This window comes from Meleagris gallopavo, chromosome 12 (genome assembly GCF_905368555.1).
Source record: "Meleagris gallopavo chromosome 12, MGAL_WU_HG_1.1, whole genome shotgun sequence".
Taxonomy (NCBI): domain Eukaryota; kingdom Metazoa; phylum Chordata; class Aves; order Galliformes; family Phasianidae; genus Meleagris; species Meleagris gallopavo.
Window position 1 is genome coordinate 11,147,351 of NC_139415.1, and position 18,527 is coordinate 11,165,877.

The 18,527-nt window shown below is 39.9% G+C and overlaps 1 long non-coding RNA gene across 1 annotated transcript; it reads left to right on the forward strand.

The window, feature by feature from the left end:
- Nucleotides 1-66: 66 nt before the first annotated feature.
- Nucleotides 67-18,269, forward strand: LOC104912842 (uncharacterized). The gene is made up of 2 exons (XR_014885808.1): nt 67-2,879; nt 6,211-18,269. It is a non-coding gene; the product is annotated as an uncharacterized LOC104912842 (long non-coding RNA).
- The last annotated feature ends 258 nt before the right edge of the window (nt 18,270-18,527 follow it).

The following is an 18,527-nucleotide window of genomic DNA, read 5'->3' on the forward strand; positions in this document are numbered from 1 at the left end:
ACCAGACAAGGCTTTTCTTTTTTCCTTTCCTTAGAAAGGCATCTTGGGGGGGGGGGGGGAGGGGGGAAAGAAAAGAAAAAAAAAAAAAAAAAAAGGTTTACATAATTATTCTAAGCTGGGAGCTGCCATCTCTGAACTAGGTACACAGCTATCCCTGCCAATCCTGTTTGAGTATTTCCAGGCTCTTTGCAGACATTTCTACCTGTTCATCCTGTTGTCTTGAATGTAGTGAAGAGAAAAGCTTGCAGGAATAATACAAAATGTTTTGCTTTTTGCAGGTGGCTAAGATGTTCAAGTCGCAGAGTGATTCAGACCAACACTAACAAATTCCCCAAAGGGTGGAAGTTTTAGTTGAGAAAAATGGAAATCTTGCACAAGAGAGACACAATGTATGGCCTCTCATGTCTTCTCATGTGACTGCTTTGAACTGGAAAGGAAAGGACTGAATAGATAGGTGGCCCTGAGGAGTTTCTTATATTTATTTAAATGAATGAGTAATTAAGTCCTTGAATCTTGTGCCAACTGACTTTCTGCTAAATCTTATCTTACTATTGGCAAAGTGTTGCGTTTCAGCTAACCATGCAAACGGGTTGTTCTTTTCTTTCCAGAGTACAGCCACTTTAATTTGTGATTGCCTAGCATTTCTTTAGTACCTATTTGGTCCTTCTGAATAAATATTCTCTGTGTGGATTAATGCAGTAGGCAGAAGTTACTCATATCACTTCTGCTCCTCAGGGGAAAGGAAACTGTTACTTGTTTCACAAGTAGAATGACTCTGACTGCTTAGCTTTTATTTTAAATAGCAGTCTTTTCTTCTCCAGTTTGTTTGCTTTCACTATGGAAATGCTTCCTTTTAAGTTTGTGCTTATGAATTATTCAACCAGATGATATTTACCTTCCTTAGAAGGTTGTTCCATAAATTTTTGTTGTTTTGCAAGGGGTATATCTGCACAGCAGCCCTAATAGAGCTTATACAAATATACTGACGTAGTTTGGGCTTTGCCAGCTGTATAGCTGTGGAAGGGACTGCAGCCTACAGAAACTGCTTAAGACATAAATAAATGTTTGTTTAATGACCCCTTGCCTACTACAACTACTCTGCTAGCTGAATCTGGGGTGCAATTAAGGATGTCTGGCCTGCAGTCACGGAGGTGCTTGCCCAGTTGACGTAGTAAGTAGCCCTTCATAGATGGGTAGGTGTTGGTCATTGTTGTGACCACATAATTAACTGTAATCTACTATACTTATGTAAGCAGAAAGAGCATTAACATAGGTTTTAAAAGATTTTGCAATAGCTTTCGTACTTTATTTTATTTTCAGATTGCATCTCAAATGGCATGAAGATGAGAATTAATTAAGGATGCTGCAACCCTAATATTTTTAAGGGGCAAAAACTGCACTAATTAATGCTAGAAAATCAAACCGTCCTACAAGTGCTAGGTCTTTTGTCTTTAGTAATGGCTTCTAGTGCAAAGAGTATCTAATTGCTTATATACAATGAATATTTTTTTCTGTGGATTATTGAAAACTTAGCTTGCTGTAGCTGATTTTTGCCTATCTTTGTAACATATATATGAGATAATTTTGGAAAATCTCTGCCAAGCGGGATAAGTAATTTGCTGATGGAGCAAATGATGGAAAGATTGGCTCGAGAGGTAGCCTTTATATTGTCTTCTATCATCAGTTTTATTGCTAAGTATAGTGCATATTTAAAATGAGCATACACAACTTTTAAGGTACTTCATTTGGGTAAACGTTCAATTTTTTAACTTTGTGGAAAAAAAAGAAGTCACTTGATTTGATTTGGCTCTATTATATTTAGGAGAATCAAATCTCCTTGCAACTGATAATGTATAAAAACAACATTAAGTTTCTAAGTGATAATATTTATTGGAGAATGGTAATTATTCACTGGGAGGGTATCCCAAATGATTCCACATTTTTGAGAAGGGGAAGAAAAAAAGAAAAAGGAACTTTATTTCTCCAGTGAAAAACAATTCAGACCAAGCAGTGGCCAGCAAGACCCTTCATGTTGGCTCTGGATGTTGCTTTTATCTTCTAGCTTTAAAAATCTTTCGTTTTTCAAGCACTAGTAATTTAGGTGATTGGCCATCTTTTTCCACAGAATTTTCTTTTTTTTTTTTCAACAAACTTCACATTCTTAAAGCAGAAGTCTAAAGGAGAAATCAGAGTGTAATTGGAATGCTGTGCTGTATTCTCTTTCCTGTGACTCTGTGTCCATGTAGGCCATCAGCTGCACCCTCAGTATTAATGCTGATAAGAGCAGAGACACCAGGGGTGCAAAATATTTTTGTACCAAACAGAATCCCTAAATCAGATATGAATACAGTCTCAAGTCTCTGGTAACCTTTGGTTCTGCATGGGGCATCTTTAGCTCATCTTGTAGACAGACAGATTGAAAAGGAGTCTTAAACTAAGGAGTGTGTTACAGCTAGGCCAGAAATACTGCCTGAGGAACATGTGGTTATGTATTTATTGTGCAAGGAGTCATCTGTGTGTGCAGCTACTCGAGACCCACAAGCCCATGAGGATGAAGGAACTGCAACTGTTGCTGAATGATGCTTGTTTCCACAGTTGAAGTGATAATAAGTAGATGAGAGAATAGATGTTTCTGGTATAACTGAGAATCTGAATATCTGTTTCATTCTTGTACTGTGTGCAGGAGGTACAGCAATTGGCAAGTATGTGAATAAAACAGCACTGTTGCTTAGACAGTTATTTCTCCAATATGCCTGATTTTTTTTTCGTTTATAAACCTAGTGCCATTTATGGAGGAGATGACCTAAGGAGCAGAAGCTTGCAGATCTTACAACCTTCTGCACTGTGACTTGGCAGCTGGAGTGGAACTGCAAATTCAGGTGACTTTTCTCTTGACTCTGATCATATCAAACTGAGTTCTGTGAGCAGGGTATCTTGAGGACTTGTTTCTTGTATTACAGCTTCTCTGTTCTACTTCAGTGTGGTTCATGATGCTGTGTAGGCTTATTTGTGCTTCTGCCTGGTTTCCCTTGTAAGCAGAAGCAAAGCATGTGGAGGAGAGGATATGAATGCATTCAATTATTTTGTCAGCACTTGCTTTAAATGCATGATTTGAATTCTCACGTAACTTCTGATTCACTTTGATTCTTGTTCAGACTGCTTATAAAAATGGAACGGTTGAATTTAGGCAAGGAAGTACAGTTTTCCTCGTTGCATTGTGTGAGGGAGGACAGTCAAGAAAGCAACTAAGGTTTGTTCACTACCCGTTGTAGTGTTGACACGTAATCCTTTGGTATTTATAATGTTTTGAAATTCTTCTTTGAAGTGTGTTAAATGTTATTAATTTTTCTACTGCTTAGTGTTAGATCCAGATGCATGCATATGTCTATGAAGTGACAAAAAGTGTGTATGTTTCTGATTGTGCTATTTCTCACCAGTTGGCAGTTCTATTCCTCAAACTTGTTAGTATCTGTGATTTGCTTCTTGCTTATCCCTTGAGATAGTAACTTGAAATGATTGTGTAGGCCTGTATGGGCCTGACTGACTCTACTGGGGCTTAGAAAAATAGTTTACATGCAAGATAAAACATTTACATGTATGTAGCATTTTGATTTATCAATATTTCTGAATTTTGATCCCTGTTTTATGTGTCTCCATCATATTCTTCATTGTGAGTATTGTGCTTTTTGATTCCTTTCGCGCTAAAGGAAATAAGATGAAAATAATTATTTTTTTATAGTTTCTATTAATCAACTGAACTGAAAAGTTTAGAGGCATTCATCTTTTACATCAGTATCATTCCGTGATCATAAAACTCTTGCAAAGCATGACTAACAGGAAGGAAAAATAAATACCTTAAAGTTGTGTGGTTTGGGCAGAGACTTTTGTTTCAACATATCCTGTTTTCCTACAGATGCATTATATATTTATTTATTTTTAATTTCTCTTTCCTCCTCCCTACTCATTCCTCCTCCTTCCTATTTTCCTGAGGGATCCAACTCCATAACCCCTCACTGACATTCAGAGGAATCTTTTTATTATCAATTTATGGAATTATTATTACTGAAGCTGCTCGTCTTTATAAAGATTTGCTGATTCTGGAATTGGAACCACAAAGAAGAGGAGCAAAGTTTCAGTAGTGTTTCCCTGTTTGCATTTTTGGTGGCTGCATAAAAGGATTGTCCTTCACCCTTACAAAAGTATCATGTCTCATTGTTCTCCAGTGAGATTCCTAGGTGCTTTTTGTTTTCCCTCAAAAAAGCTTCTAGTGTAGAAAGCTGACAATAAATATTGATTTGCAAAGGCAACAAAAGTAGACTTCTGTCAAAAAAAAAATCCAAAGCCTTTTTTAGACTATGCATTTCTTACATGCTCACAGACACATTTGCTGTTCTGCGAAAGGGAGGGAAATTCTGCAATGTTATGCTGCTTTTTATGAAGTGGTCACAAAGCACAGCTGAAGTATGCATTTCCTCAAGAGAAGTTACAAATGGGAGATGGAGTGATCATTGTCACCAATTCAATGCTGGCCTTTTGCTTATCTGTGGAGAGTTCTTTCCAGAATTTTACTGGTGGTTCTTTTACACTGTAATAAATAAAGTCAGGTAATGAATAAGTCACTCTTGTTTCATTGTTTTCTGAATGATTTACACTGGTGTAAACTGCTACTTTGGAATATTATGGCGTTTGTTTTGCTGTAGTACAAGTCTTCAGGCTTAGGGAGGCCTTGAGCTTCAGTGATGACTTACAGCAGTCATGTGCACCACTGTCCCTTCTGCCATATTCTCCTGCAGCCAGTAACTTCCTGCCTCCACGCCTTGCAAAAAATGAAACCCGCAAACTTCATTTTAAAAGATGGCTTTAGAGGGACAAAAATAATTTTGGAGAGGGATAGTAGCAAATGATCTCTGATCTCTTAACTAGGAGGTCAGAATACAGTTTTTTGCTCTCTCGATGACTTCATAGAATTTGAAGAAGGGGAATTCAGCTGTTCTGTAATTGTAGGGTTCAAGAAAATGGTTTGGAATTGGTTTGTGGTGCAAGCCCAAGTGCTGTCCTTAGAGGAGCTGCACGAAGGCTGATGAAAAGGCAGATTGAATCATGATTAAAGAGAACTTAAAGTCCATGGCAGCTTCAGGAGGTCTATTCCTTTGCCATGTGTGAAGGCAGTGTAACTTTTGGACTAGGCTTACTGCTTAATGCTCTGAGATTATAGTCCTTCTTAGTATGAAGGGGAGCATTTAAAGTAAAGATTAGTCATGTAGAAATATGGACTGAGATGACAAAAAATAAAGCAAATTGTTTTGTGAATGTTATGCTCATTTAGCAATGAATACTTGTTGCCTCTCATGCATGTTTGACCAAAAATCCTTATTTTTATTTTTCTAAAACTCCTTTGTATGATGGGTTTATAATAATCCATCTAATTCCAAAGACTGATTTATTTGCTCAGTGGCACAGATGCATTCAGAGCCACATGGTGCTGTAATACACTAACAGGTGATGGGGATGCTACGGAGCATACTTGCAGCAAATTGTTTTCCATCTTTCATCTCTTGTCATGATAGCATTTACCTTTAGGAGGTCAAGAAAATGACTTTTTTAGAAGAAGCAGCTGGCATTGCTTCGTGGAGTGATTGACAGAAGGAGCTGTGTAAGTGGCAGCTGAAGCTGCACTTCCCCTGGAGACTAGGCACAGTATCTTCATGACAAGTGCTGTTATCACTGGTCTGGGGATTGAAAGCTGATCCTATTCATGAACCCATGTCTCTTGTAATGTTACTGTCGTGCAGTATGAACAGCTTAGGAAGGTTATTTTAGATTAACCTTCCTGTATTAAAACAGTGTCTCGTCTTTTCCTATCACATCCAACACTGTAAGCATCAAGGCCAGTGGGTAAATGAACTGCAGCTGATGTCAAAGAGAAAGGTGAGAGAAGAAATGTAAGAATGTAATGAAAAAAATGACATCACACTTCGCTTCTGTGGATGCCTGTATAGCAACTGTAGCAATTGCAGAATGGAATTGCAGTGTTTCTCTGAAAGTGCTTAGTAATAGTGTGCAAGTCTGCAGTATGGAAGATGCTGTCTTGACAGGCAGAATGTAACTACCACTCAGATCATCTCTTCTGTATAATTTTGCCTCTGTGAAGAAAAGCATGAAGAAGGAACTTCTGCCACTTATTTCTCTGTCTTCCTCGCTGTTGTTTAGATTTCACAGAAACCCCTTTGCTGTGGCATTCTCATCACTCCAGAAAGCATGATGGGAGCAGCAGCAGTTCCCTGAGTTCTGATTTCCTGGATACATGGAAAGCAGCTCTATATAACTTCAAGCCCTTTCTTCTGGGACCCAGCAATGAATCGTGGCTTCTGTTAAAGTAAAGAGTTTCTGCACACAGGGATCTTTGAAGAGGTGTTCTGAAATCCACAGCCTATGCAAGGGTGTATAAGAGACTGCTATAAAGGAAAGTATAAAGATTTCCCTGTTCTTATGTTCTCTCTCAGTTGAGCACCCCAAAGCTGCTACATACTTGAACAGGCCTTTGCCGTTCTGGGCTTTTGAAGACTTTGGGCCATAGCAGAGGAAAGTACAGCTTTTTGTCTGTCCTGCTTTTTGATAGCTGGCACTTGTGCTTGAACTTATCAACACCATTTCTTCCAAGCCAAAGAGAAAATGCCAAAACAGTGCTTGACAAAGGAAAATATTGAACTGTGAAAAAAGGAGACCAACATAGTGGACTCTGCTTTTGCTCTAGAGCTTGTGGGTGACTTATTTCTCTGGCCAGAAAGAAAGAAACTGTAGATTTCTCTCATAGCTGACTAAAATATTGGCAAATGGCTGCATCTTCTAAGCATGTCTGAGGGGTGAAGTAACCTTAAGTTTCCCTTGCTTTTGTTGTATAAACAGTTTTAGTATTGATATTAGCAGTTTGCACTTGAGCAATGTCATTGTCATATGATGTGTGAGTCACTCGTAGACAATCAAAAAAGAGTTACCCAGGTCATGCTTTTGGCCATCTTGAGCCAGAGATTGTATTTCCTTTGGGCAGGCAGCCAAAGGGAAAACAGAGACCAAAAGAGCTGAACAGTGAACTTGAATATTTGCTATAACCTGGGTTAGGAGAAAAGTGAAAGCACAACAAAGGAGCTGTTAGGTGAAAAAAAATCATGCATACTTTTAATAGTGGTGTTGGCACATTTTCAGACAGTCTTCAGTGTACCATGTGGATGGCGTGGCATTTGCATTAGAGTGGCAAGTTGCCTCTGTAGAAGTTATCCACTCCTTTTGCAATTGATTACATGGAAGTGTGGTATGTAATACAGCCTAACTTTCAGGTTTAATACATGCAGATTGAGGTTCTGGACCAGAGTATCGCTTGGGGTAAATCATTGTGGCTTTTGTTGCTTCAGTTGAGTCCTGTTTCTTTTCTGCCTTATGAGGAGCTGCTTTTTGTGACGCTTCATTTTGTGAATACCAGGTACTTGTAATAATGCTAGCTGAGCCTTTTTTCTTTTTCTTCATTTTTTATTTTACTGGAGAGCTGAAATATTTTTACAGGCTTGTAAGCACTCTTGCAGACAGCAAACTACTGTGTATGAGGAGGCTGTTGTTGTTGCCAGCTCCATGTTTTTATGACAAATCTCGTGATATTTTGTTTTTCTAAAGACCTCAGGTCTTGCATTTCATCAGAATCTCTGTTTTCATTAAAAAAAAAAAACAAAAACAAAAACAACTTTCCAGTTTGATGTTGGCATCAAATTAGAGAAAAACTTGAAAATGTTTGCAGCTTCATCATGATGGCAAAAAAAAACCCCAAATGCATACAAGAACCCCCAAATATAGTATTTTGCTTTAAAAAAGCAAACAAAAAATCCCAAACCACCAAGCAAATGAAAGGCCTGTGGTTCTGAAAGGCAGGCTCTTAGGTCTGTGTTGTGGTCTTTTACTGTAACTGAAAAAGTGACTTTTGTAATACTTTTTATAAAGGATTTATTTATTTGTTTGATTGCAGATAAGCTTCTTGCAGAATCCTTATTTAAAAGAAGAAGATGTTGAATCCTCTGAAAACGTTGGTCACTTGGTAAAACAAAGAATTGCTAATTGTCCCTGAACAGATGTCTTCTTCCTTAGATTTAATTCTTGCTCTGAGTCTGGATGTTCCAAAGCAGAAGGGTTGGAGGCTGACAGTAATTCTTGTCCTAAAATATTGAGCTACTCTTGGGGGTAAAATGGTAGTTATTGCTAGTTTTTGTTCATCACTTCTTGTAGAACGTACGCTGGGCTAATTCTTCTTTTCAGAGTAAATATTCAAGTAGCTGATCTTGTTTTGTTTTTTATACCTTGGGTTTTCCTTATGATGACTATCACAGACAGCTGGAAGTAGCTTTGTGATCATAGGCACTGGTTCTCATGGAAGGCTTCAACCATCCTGGTATCTGCTGGACAGCAGTGCTCCCAGGCACACACAGCCCAGGAGGCTCCTGCGGTGCGTGGGAGATAAAGTTCTGATAAAGCAGGCAGTAGAGGAGCCGGTGAGGAGAGGTGTGCTGCTGGCCCTTGTTCTTCCAAACAAGGAAGGACTGGTTGGGACAGTGTTGGGTGCAGCAGCCGTGAGATAATGGAGTTCAGGATCTTAATGGAAGAAATTAGGATTGTAACCCTGGACTTCGGGAGAGCCTGTCCTCTTCAAGGACCTACTTTGGAGGCATCTCATGGCATTAGAAGGTAGGGAGGCCCAAGAAAACTGATTGCCATTCAGGCACCACTTCTTCCAAGTTTAAAATCTGTGCATCTCTAGTAGTAAGAAATCAGGCAGATGTTGCAGGAGACCCATGAATGAGTAAAGAGTTCATGTGAAAAATTCAAAAGAAAAGTCTATGGAATGTGGAAAAGGGGCCACTTGAGAGAAATATAGGAACGTTGTCAGAACTTGCAGGGATGCAACAAGGAAGGCTTATGCCCATTTGGAATTAAATCTGGTAAGAGAGGTCAAGGACAACACAAAAGGCTTCTTTAAGTATCTCAATGGCAAAAGGAAGACTAGGGACAACACGAGCCCACTGCTGGATGAGGTGGGTGCCCTGATAATGGAGGTTCCTTCCAACCCCTATGATTCTGTGACTTAAGTAGGATTTTAAAGAAGAAAACAAAGCACAACACCACAACTAGAACTCCTTTAGCCTCTTGCTTGCCTTAGAGTAAATGTGTTTGTGCTGTGCTTTTACTGGGGGAGTTGATGCATTCTATGAATTGAAGTGCTTAGGTGAAGTCTTTGGAGTACTTGGGCAAGTAGTATTGAATGAGACTTTATTATAAAGAGGACTGGAGCTTTCCTTCGTTTGCTGGTTCTTACAAATCAGCCTTTCTTCTTTGCTCAGTAAGAGAAAGACTGTGTATCAGTCTTGCACAATGCCATTAGACAGTCTTGCAAAATAAGGGAGAGAAACAAAATAATGTTTGGTATTTTAGGTGTAAAATTCTATTTGAACTTGAGTATTTCCGATCAGCTTTAATTATAATGAATAAGTAACAAAAAGGTAGCAGATCATGGTGGAAGCTTTTTACTCTGATTTTGTTGATAATAAATGCTGTTGTAGGTGCAACAGTAACCAGGGCCAGAAGATGGAGAGACGGGTACTGGAGAAATGAGCAAACTCTAGGTTGGAAATTGTGCAACTAGAAGTAACATTACAGCAGAGAAAATAAGAATTTGGAAGGTTCGGTAACCTTTTTTTTCTTTAACTCATTATTTTGGAAAGGTGGGTGGACTTGTCACAGAGAAAGTCTGCAAAGATAATCATTTCCTTGTACTTCGATTGACATCCTGTAACTTGTGTAAATATCCAAATCAGAGGATATTTTCTGTGCCTTGAAGCTGCACTGATTCTATGTGGTTATCCTCTAGGAAACATTTCTTAGATTTATAGCGATGTAAGGAGGGAGTGTTTTATTTCCTTTTTTTCTATGGGTTTAAGGAAATTCTTTGAATCACAGGTGTATTTTTAGTGTTCCGAGGTGAAGATGGAGACTTCCCTGTTGTGCCATATTTATTCTGATGACGCAGCTATGTCAGACCTCTTTGTGATGAGATTTTTTACTGGCTGATAATTACATTGCCTGAGAGAATGCTGCTTTCCTTTGAGATACCAAAAATAGGGGAGAACATCGCTGGATCTCATCAATGGATCAAAAATGTATTTTCTCTCTTCCTTCAGCCCTGGCAAAGTGTCTTCTTGAACGCTGCATAATTTGCTATACGATGGCTTTTAAAAAGCTAAACGCATACTTGTGGGAAGTGAAATGAATGATTTGTGGATTGTGCAGCAGTGGAGAAACTGTTGGCAAAATCTGGGGTGTTTTTTTCTATGCTGATTGCTCAGAGATGTGTTATAATACCTAATCAGAAGTCATTACTGGTTTATGCAGCATCAACTGATGAAACCTTCTACACAGAGACCTTGTGGCATCCCTCAGGGCTGGATGGTTCTTTAGTGGACCACATTCCTGAGATCAGCCGATAGGGCTGCATCTTTCACCTTCACCCACACAGACTGTCTGCCAGATGAGCACACAGTTAAATACTTTGTGAGATAAGTCCAAAAATGTGTTTCTACTCTCGATGCTTTCTACTGGAGGAACAGCCACGGTGGTGTAGGTTTTGTTGACAAGGTTACCCTTGTCTTCTGGAAGGAATACCAAGGAGAAACCTATTTCACAGAGGAGTCTCTTTCCCCATGATGGTTGGTCTTTCCAGCACAGCAATATTAATCAGTAGTGGAAGCACCTGATTTTATGATGGCATCAGGAGGGAATAGATATGGATCACGCCTACCACCTAGAGGAGTTTTTGCTCTAAGACCAGAATGTGTTGCAAAATGTCAGGTAAAAGAATCAGAGTTTTAGGACAGGGCAAATAGGAAGAAGGTGGGGGCTGATGCTAGGATAAGGGGTTTCAGAGGTAGATCTAATTTTATTGATGTATGTAGAAATAAAGGAATGAATTTATAACACCTTTTCTAAAAAAGACTGTTTGAAAACTGAGAAAACCCTTCCTTACTGCTGTGAGATGCATTAAAATCACCCAGTGGAAGCAATGATGTATATCCATGTGAATGTGTTTTGATGTCTTCTTAGAAGTTTAGATGAAACACCCACATCCAGGAAGCGAGCGAGCTCATGTGAGAGCACAATTGCAAATTTTTATTAGATGAATGATGTAGGCCTTTTCACTTTGGAAGCACTGAACTTTGGCAGTTTGGCTTTATCTGAGGTGAAAGAGACAAGCTAACAATTCAAAGCTTATTTCTACATGACAGGAGACCTCGTGATACAAACTAACTCATTTTTTAAAAACTATTTTTAAATCCGATGATTTGTTCATTCTTGTTGCAGATGAACAGTATCTCCTTGTTCTGGAGAGATGAGTTTTCTTTGCAAAGCACAACAACCACCACCCCATTTCCATAGGAGAATGGTGCAGGAAATAATGGAGATATCCAATAGGATTTGGTGTAAATTACTCCGGTAATAACAAAACCATGGATCTTTATTCAGCTACTTGTAAACTTGTACAAATCTGTTGTCTTGGTAGCTAATGTTAGTTAGGTAATGTTGTAGCTTTGTGAAATCCATGAAGCTAAACAATTGAGAACCTATGAAAATCAATAGGGAATTTCATTCTTTTCATAGATTTGGATCTTAGCCAGCCTGTAGAATTTTAGCACAGGGAGCAGCTTTATTTTAAAACTTTCATAGAGGTTTGAAGGCAAACTTCCTTTTTCTAGTGAACCCCATTATTTTGTTCCACATAGGTATCAGTTTTTCTATATGAAATGGAACCAAAAAATCTTTCTGTTCAACTTTACATATGGTTAGAATATTTTCTTCATAGTGTTTTAGCAAAAAATAAGTGTTTAACAAAAATAAATCTATCAGGGCTTCTGCAGAGTAAGCTTTTTCATGGTGAAGCTCAGAGCAAAATCTACAGCACTCTGCTGTATTATGGGGGAAGAAGTGCTGCCTCAGTAGCTTTTACCTAATGCTCGACATAGTCTTTATGTGTAGGTTTGTATGATTATTGCTCCTTGGAGTAGACGAATATATGGAATGATCTCACTCTGCTGTTAAGATAATTTGTCTCTGGGGCTTCTGATCTTCTTTGCATTTCAATGACATCACCCTTTTTACTGTAAATCACTGATGTTGACTCCTGGCCTTGCTATAAAACCTGCAGAAATATGGGGCAGACCTCAACATGCTTATGTTAATATTGTTAGATGTACAACTATCTTAGCTGCTCAAAATAACACTTCAGAGATAGTAAATTGGCATCCATGTTGTCACTTTCAGTGTTCCAACCATGCTCCTTATAAGCCTACCCATGTATTACAAACATCTTTTAAATTCCCATCTAAATAGCTCTATCATTTAGACTGAGACACAACAGCAAAGAAACTTTTCTCCCCAGACATTAACTTTTGAATTTCAGACACATAGCAAAAAATCAGTCTATTGTTTTTTTTACCTACAGCAAGTGTCCTTCATTTATAGAAGGCAGCAATCTTACGTGAACCAACAAATATAATTTCCTCATTTAACAGAGCTTGTCTCAGTGGACCTTAGAAATGGTTCTTCCTCTGAGTGGTGTTTATCACCTTCTTTAGTAATAACCTTCCTGTTGTCATCCTGCAGTTTTTCTGAGTCTGAAAAACTGAATTTTCTTGCCGCAGTCTGTAACAGATTGAAGCAAAGGGAGCCTTCTGCCTTTGTTGGCCCTGCCATGGGCTGGCCTATGTGGATTTTGCCTCTAGGGCAACATTGCCTTTCTGTGTTACTGGTCGTAAACTCCAGTGCCTAATTAATGTCTTACAATAACTGTATCAAAATCAACAAAATCAAAGCAATGTTTTCAGATTGATTTGTGTACGGTTACTTTCACTCCTTGCCCTGCACGTTTGGACACACTCCTGTTTTGTTTGTATGGCCTTTCCTGCACTACAGGAAAGCTGTCCCTAAGAAGATATGAGCACAAGGTAGCTGTGATGGGCAGTTTGGGAAGTGGTAGGAGGCTGCAGATGCTGTTATTGACCATTTTTGATTGATAACATTAGAGGTTGACACATGTCATCTTTGGCTTCTTAATGTGATCTGTGTCCTGCCTGCACTGGAAGGAAAACAGACAAAAGCAGCTGATAGGCAGTAGCTGCCAATGTGTACAGTGACATACAGGAACATTTCTATGAAGTTCCCATCTCTGGGATTATATTGCACAGGAAAAACAACTTAATAAGCATTGTGTTCAAAGCTATTGAAATTGCCACATCTTCAAGTTATGTCACAGTTTCAGGTCTACTGATCCCCCTATAAATGTTTTTAAGAACTGTGCTGGACAGTAGTGAGATCCAGGTGTAGAAAAGATAGGGTTTGTCATCTTGTCCTTCCCCTCCTTCCTGCTGCTTCTCTTTGTCTGTTGTACTTTGTTCTTTGTTTTCCTGGGAAGCCCCAGAGCTGTCAAACATTGTGCAGTTTGTTCGTCTCTTGGCTTTACTGTGCAACCACTGCACACTGTTTTGATAGCTAACTTAGTCTGAGCTGAACCTGAAGTCATCATTCTCCCCTCTTCACCTCAATGACATTGTTCCAGATTCTTGTTCAACGTGTTCTTTACTACAGGAGTCCACGTGAGGTATTTGCTGTGTTCAATTTGTGTACCTGTTTTTAAGGAAATGTTGCTAACAACCTAGATAAGAAAATTGAAAACTAAAACCAAGTGAGATCGTCCTCCTATGTCCAGGCATTTCCATTCAGAATTACATTTCCCCTCACCAACACAGATGAAGTGATCTGTGCCATTTGTGTTTGTGCACAGGATTATGTGCTGTAGACAGCAATTTCTGGGCCTTTCAGAGCTGCTGATCAGAAGGCAAATGGGAGGGGAATATTCTGAAAAGAAGGAACCGAACTGTACTTTGTGTTGTGCTCTTTATGCGTTTTCCAGCTGCTTGTGCTTCTAACCTTTAACGTTCCTCATGGGACACTGATGCAAATCTGCGTTCAGTTTTTTCTTTGTGCATTACACACAAGACCAAGAGGAAAGCTGTAATTTGCAATATTAGGAAACGTTTCTCGGTGTCCCTGTTCCCCCGAGTGTGAACACATACATTTAAATATGAATGAAATTGGGCCAGAACCCCTCCTAGTTCAGAGCCAGGCACAGACTGCCTGTTCTTTCTGCTTTAAGCACTGTACTTTTTTTTTTTTTTTTTTTCCTTTGTCGAACAACAGCCACCATATGGGCTGAGCTTCAGCCAGTCAACTTCAAAATTACAAACACTCTTTTCACTGTAAATTGAATGGAAAAGGATGTCAGTTATTGCTTTCCTCCTGTGGCCGCACCACAAGAGCACCTGCAGTAAAAAACGGGCATTCATGCTCTGAAAGGCACCACATGCTGCTGTTGTTGGCGGGCTGGTAGCTAACCTTGGCTTTGCTCACCCGCTCCTATCACAGTGACAAGATGACAGAGATAAGAGCCGCACTTCTGAATGCCAGTTCACTTAAAGACATGTCTGAGCACTTATCCCCAGCGTTCTGTTTGCACTGAAGGAAGTCGAGATCTGCTTAGGAAGATGCTATCTGTGGTATCCTTCAAAGGGCGGTTTGCCTTGGGCACGTGTTTACCATACTGATTTTGAAGTCTGTTAGGAAATTGTAACTGTTTTCTCCGAAAGCTTCAAAGTGGTGGCTCGGCTCGTTTATGGGACTATCTGGTTCCCAGTCTGAGTGCCAGAATGAGAGTGTTCTGCTTCTCACCTGTGGAATAGCAGAGAGGGATGTGACTCTGTATCCACAGGGCAGGTTTGAACCCGGAGCTGCGTGAAAGGGTGCAAAGAGGGTTTGAGCAGGGAGAAACTGATGATGTCTGGAAGCAGTGAGCTGGGCAGTCCGTTAAGGGAGACAGCTGCTAGGGCAGGAAAGGTTCCTCGCATCCCAGTGTGTAGTGAGACAGCTGAGCTGGGGAGCGGGCTGCAGCTGCTGCCGTGAACCCACCGGCTGTTGTGTTGTAGGAGCACTGGTGGTTTCTCCATCATCTGCTGCGGCCATTAACTCTTCCTTTCCAAGATGTGTAGATGTCATTATTGAACTAGACAAAATGTTTATTCAGTCCGTGATTTAAAATTATTGGGAAGAGTGGGTGGCTTTAATAATTAATGTGTTTTCTTTTATCTTCAGAAGCCGAAAGCTACATGGCCGGGTAAAGTATTAGTGTTTTTGCTGAGCTCCCCCGTGGATTGTCAGATGCATTACAGATCTGTCTTATGGCTTTCTTTCAAAGACTCCTAAAGTTCAGTGCCTACAGCCATAGGCCCTGCTTGTGGATCACTGGAGGTAGTCATTAGGTGAAGGCTGAGTGCACTGAAGGATATATTCTAGTCCTTGTGGGCTGACCAAATAACATTCAGAATGTTAGTTTACAATTACTGCTTATAACTTAAAGCCTGTGGAGGCCTTAAGCTTTTCTGCCAATGTTAAAGCCCACAATACTTAAACAAAACCAAAAAATTTTAACGTCATCAGCCGTGCAATTCTCAAAATCATCTGACAGCATGTAGCATCAAAAGTTTGTTTTTATGCATCGTTCTGTGTAGTTGCCCTTCTCCCCAGAAGTATGAGAGGATGATAGAACCTGCTCCTATTCAAATAACCTCAAAACTAGATGCTGGTACTCAAAAGTTGTATTTAGAGAATGCTCTTTATCTTCAGGGAACTTTTAAATACTTTCTCCTGAGAAGGCAGATGGTACTGCATGCCATCGCTATGGTCAGGTGGTTCTTCCTTGATTTCTCTTCTAGTCCTAGGCTTTCATTTAGCATTTGTGTGTATTGTAACTACCATAGTTGACATGTCCCTTCCAACCACTGCAATTATGTGATTCTGTGACATGCCTGGAAAGCTCTAAATCTGAAAATTAAATTTCTTTCCTGAGGTTTTTTATTTTATTTTATTTTTCAATATATCCATTTATGCACTTGTTTCCTATGATCTCTGCAGTTATGAAAATTAATACCCCAGGTTTCTGTTAGCTGTGCTATTTACTAATGTCTAGCCTTCCCTTTTTCTGATTCTAAACACTTTATAGATTGAGCAGATATCTGTACAGTATTGGTGGCTTTTCAGTTTGAACCTCTAGGTTTATTATTGTTTATGCTGTTTAAAATGGGCTTGGAGGCACACTGCAGTGTGGCTGGCACCTGGAACTCTTATAGCTGGTTCACCGTTGGTGTTGCACCTTGTTTTTCACAAGTGAGGCTGTTTCTCACATCTTTGCTAGATTCTTCAAATACATGTAGTATATGATACATCTTCCAGGAAGGCAAATCCAGGTTAGGAATAGCAATACAGATGCTTGTATCTTAAGCTGTGCTTGTAGTGCTGGCTCACAATGTTTGCTTTCAGACAATTTCCCCCCAGGTATTTCCAAAATGCCTTCAGCAACAAAACTTCAACTGTTTTTTCTTCTGTCACTCTGTGTAAAAACTCCTTTTTTGAGTTATATAGGCTGGTGAACAGTTGAGAAGGTGGCAGAAGAGAGTTAGAAAAGTGATATTTGTTTGTTAAACACACTAAATACAACATTAGGAGAGGAAAATCCTATTCTACCCAGTGTCTTGATAAGCTCAGTGCAAGCTCTCACTGAGATACGCTCATTCTCAGAAGTGTTTCGGAGTTCCTAACATTCATTTTCCACGTGTCATGTGTTGCCATCGCTTACCTTAAGTCAAGCAGCTGCTTTTATGTCTTGTTTTTCTGCTAGCTCTGAGCCTGGTGCTGGACTTGCTGGTGCAGTTATTCTGCTTTGAACGCAGCACTTACATAAACAGAGCAAGGAGAGGTGTTACTTCCTTTGGACTGTGTGAAAGTGGTTCTGGCAGCTTAGAGAGAGTTGACCTGAAGTAGATTGCTTTAGAAGAATAAAACTCTGAAAATAACAAAGGTCTGAGCTGCATCAGAGATAAGGTCAGTTGTGGGTTGTTTTAGTTATTACTATTGTTAGTAGTAGTACTAGTAGTAGTAGTATAGTACTTGCTTTGTTCTGTCTCCAGGATTCTAGAAAATGTGACTGACCTTTTGACCATGGATGGGTTGAGTTTTTGTGAAGAGGTTTCTTCAATATGCTGAAAGAAAATAAACATATTCAAAAAGGTTGAGAATTTAATCCCACAGAAGTGCTTAAGAAAAGCTGGACAAATTCTTGCACTAATTCCACAACCCCCTTGAGTGGCAGGTTCAGCACAGTTTCCCCACTCCCTTTATTGGCACTTAAAGTGATCGCAAGGCTGTGTAAGAGCAGTGCCATGGCAGGAGCTGAAAGTGAGGTACCAGTGCAGGCTCCTCTGCCGTGGGAGGAGAGGAGGAAAAACCCAAACCTCCAGCAGGTTACACCCACGCTGATAGCTCCCAGGAGGCTTTGCTTTTACTTCTGCTTGCTCTCAGGGAGGATTTTTCTGCCTCTCAGTCATCAGCCTCTGAACAGCTTTCCTCTCCGGCATCCCCAAAGTAACACCCAGGGAATTATAGCACATCAGTGAATAGCCCACAGGGGCCTCTCACCAATCAGGTCCTCCATTACCTTCTGTTTTCACAAGGCGTTACCCACATTGCCCAAGTCACAGTGACAAATGTTTCCCCTATATTTTTTTAAAGGCATGAAATACAGAACTAAAAGAAACATGAAGAGGTTATGGAATCATTTGTATTTAGTGCCCGGTTGGTACTGTGCAACCCAGACAGGAGCTATCCCTGACTCAGTGCTTTAAATATATCATGTAGGCCTCTGTTATGAAACAGACCTGGTCTTGGAAAGAAAAGAAAGAAAGAGTGACTTGATAAAGCAGGTGGCATGCGAAGCTCTAATCCCCCACGTTTCACAATGGGATGTCAGTAGCCTACCTGTGACACCATCATTTCCTCAGCTCTCTACCCTCTGTGTTTACAACATTTCTCCTGACAGCTGAGAAAGAATAAGTTTCCAAGGGCTCAAGTTTTTTCAGCAGCACCCAGAAGTCTGGCACCTTACCCTGACCTTGTAAGTCTGTGAAACTGTCCTGGAAATTAAATGGAAACAGACTCTCTCAAGAGAGTCCAGCTCTCTCCTACTTCTGGTTGGGCCAGAAACACTGAGAACAGGCAGATATCCTAGCAGTGTTCTGGTACCTTCCTACCCAACCTAAGCCAAAACCAGGAAGTGTTAAAAAAAAAAAAAATAATAATTTTTTTTTTTTTAAACACTTAAAAAAGGAAGAAAAAAAAAAGGAAAAAAACAGTAGGAAGTAGGAAGAAGGGAAAGTGCACTTGATATTTTTAAAACACAAATCTTGAGTTCTGAGAAGGCAGTTTGGGGTCAGTTACTTCATCTGACTGTTCCATCTCCCCCTCTCCTAATCCCTGTGCTTACTGTGGAGCTTTGTGGTTTCCTTCTTCCGGTCCCCTTGGTTATCTGAGCTGGCACAGTGCCTGGGTTCTGCTTC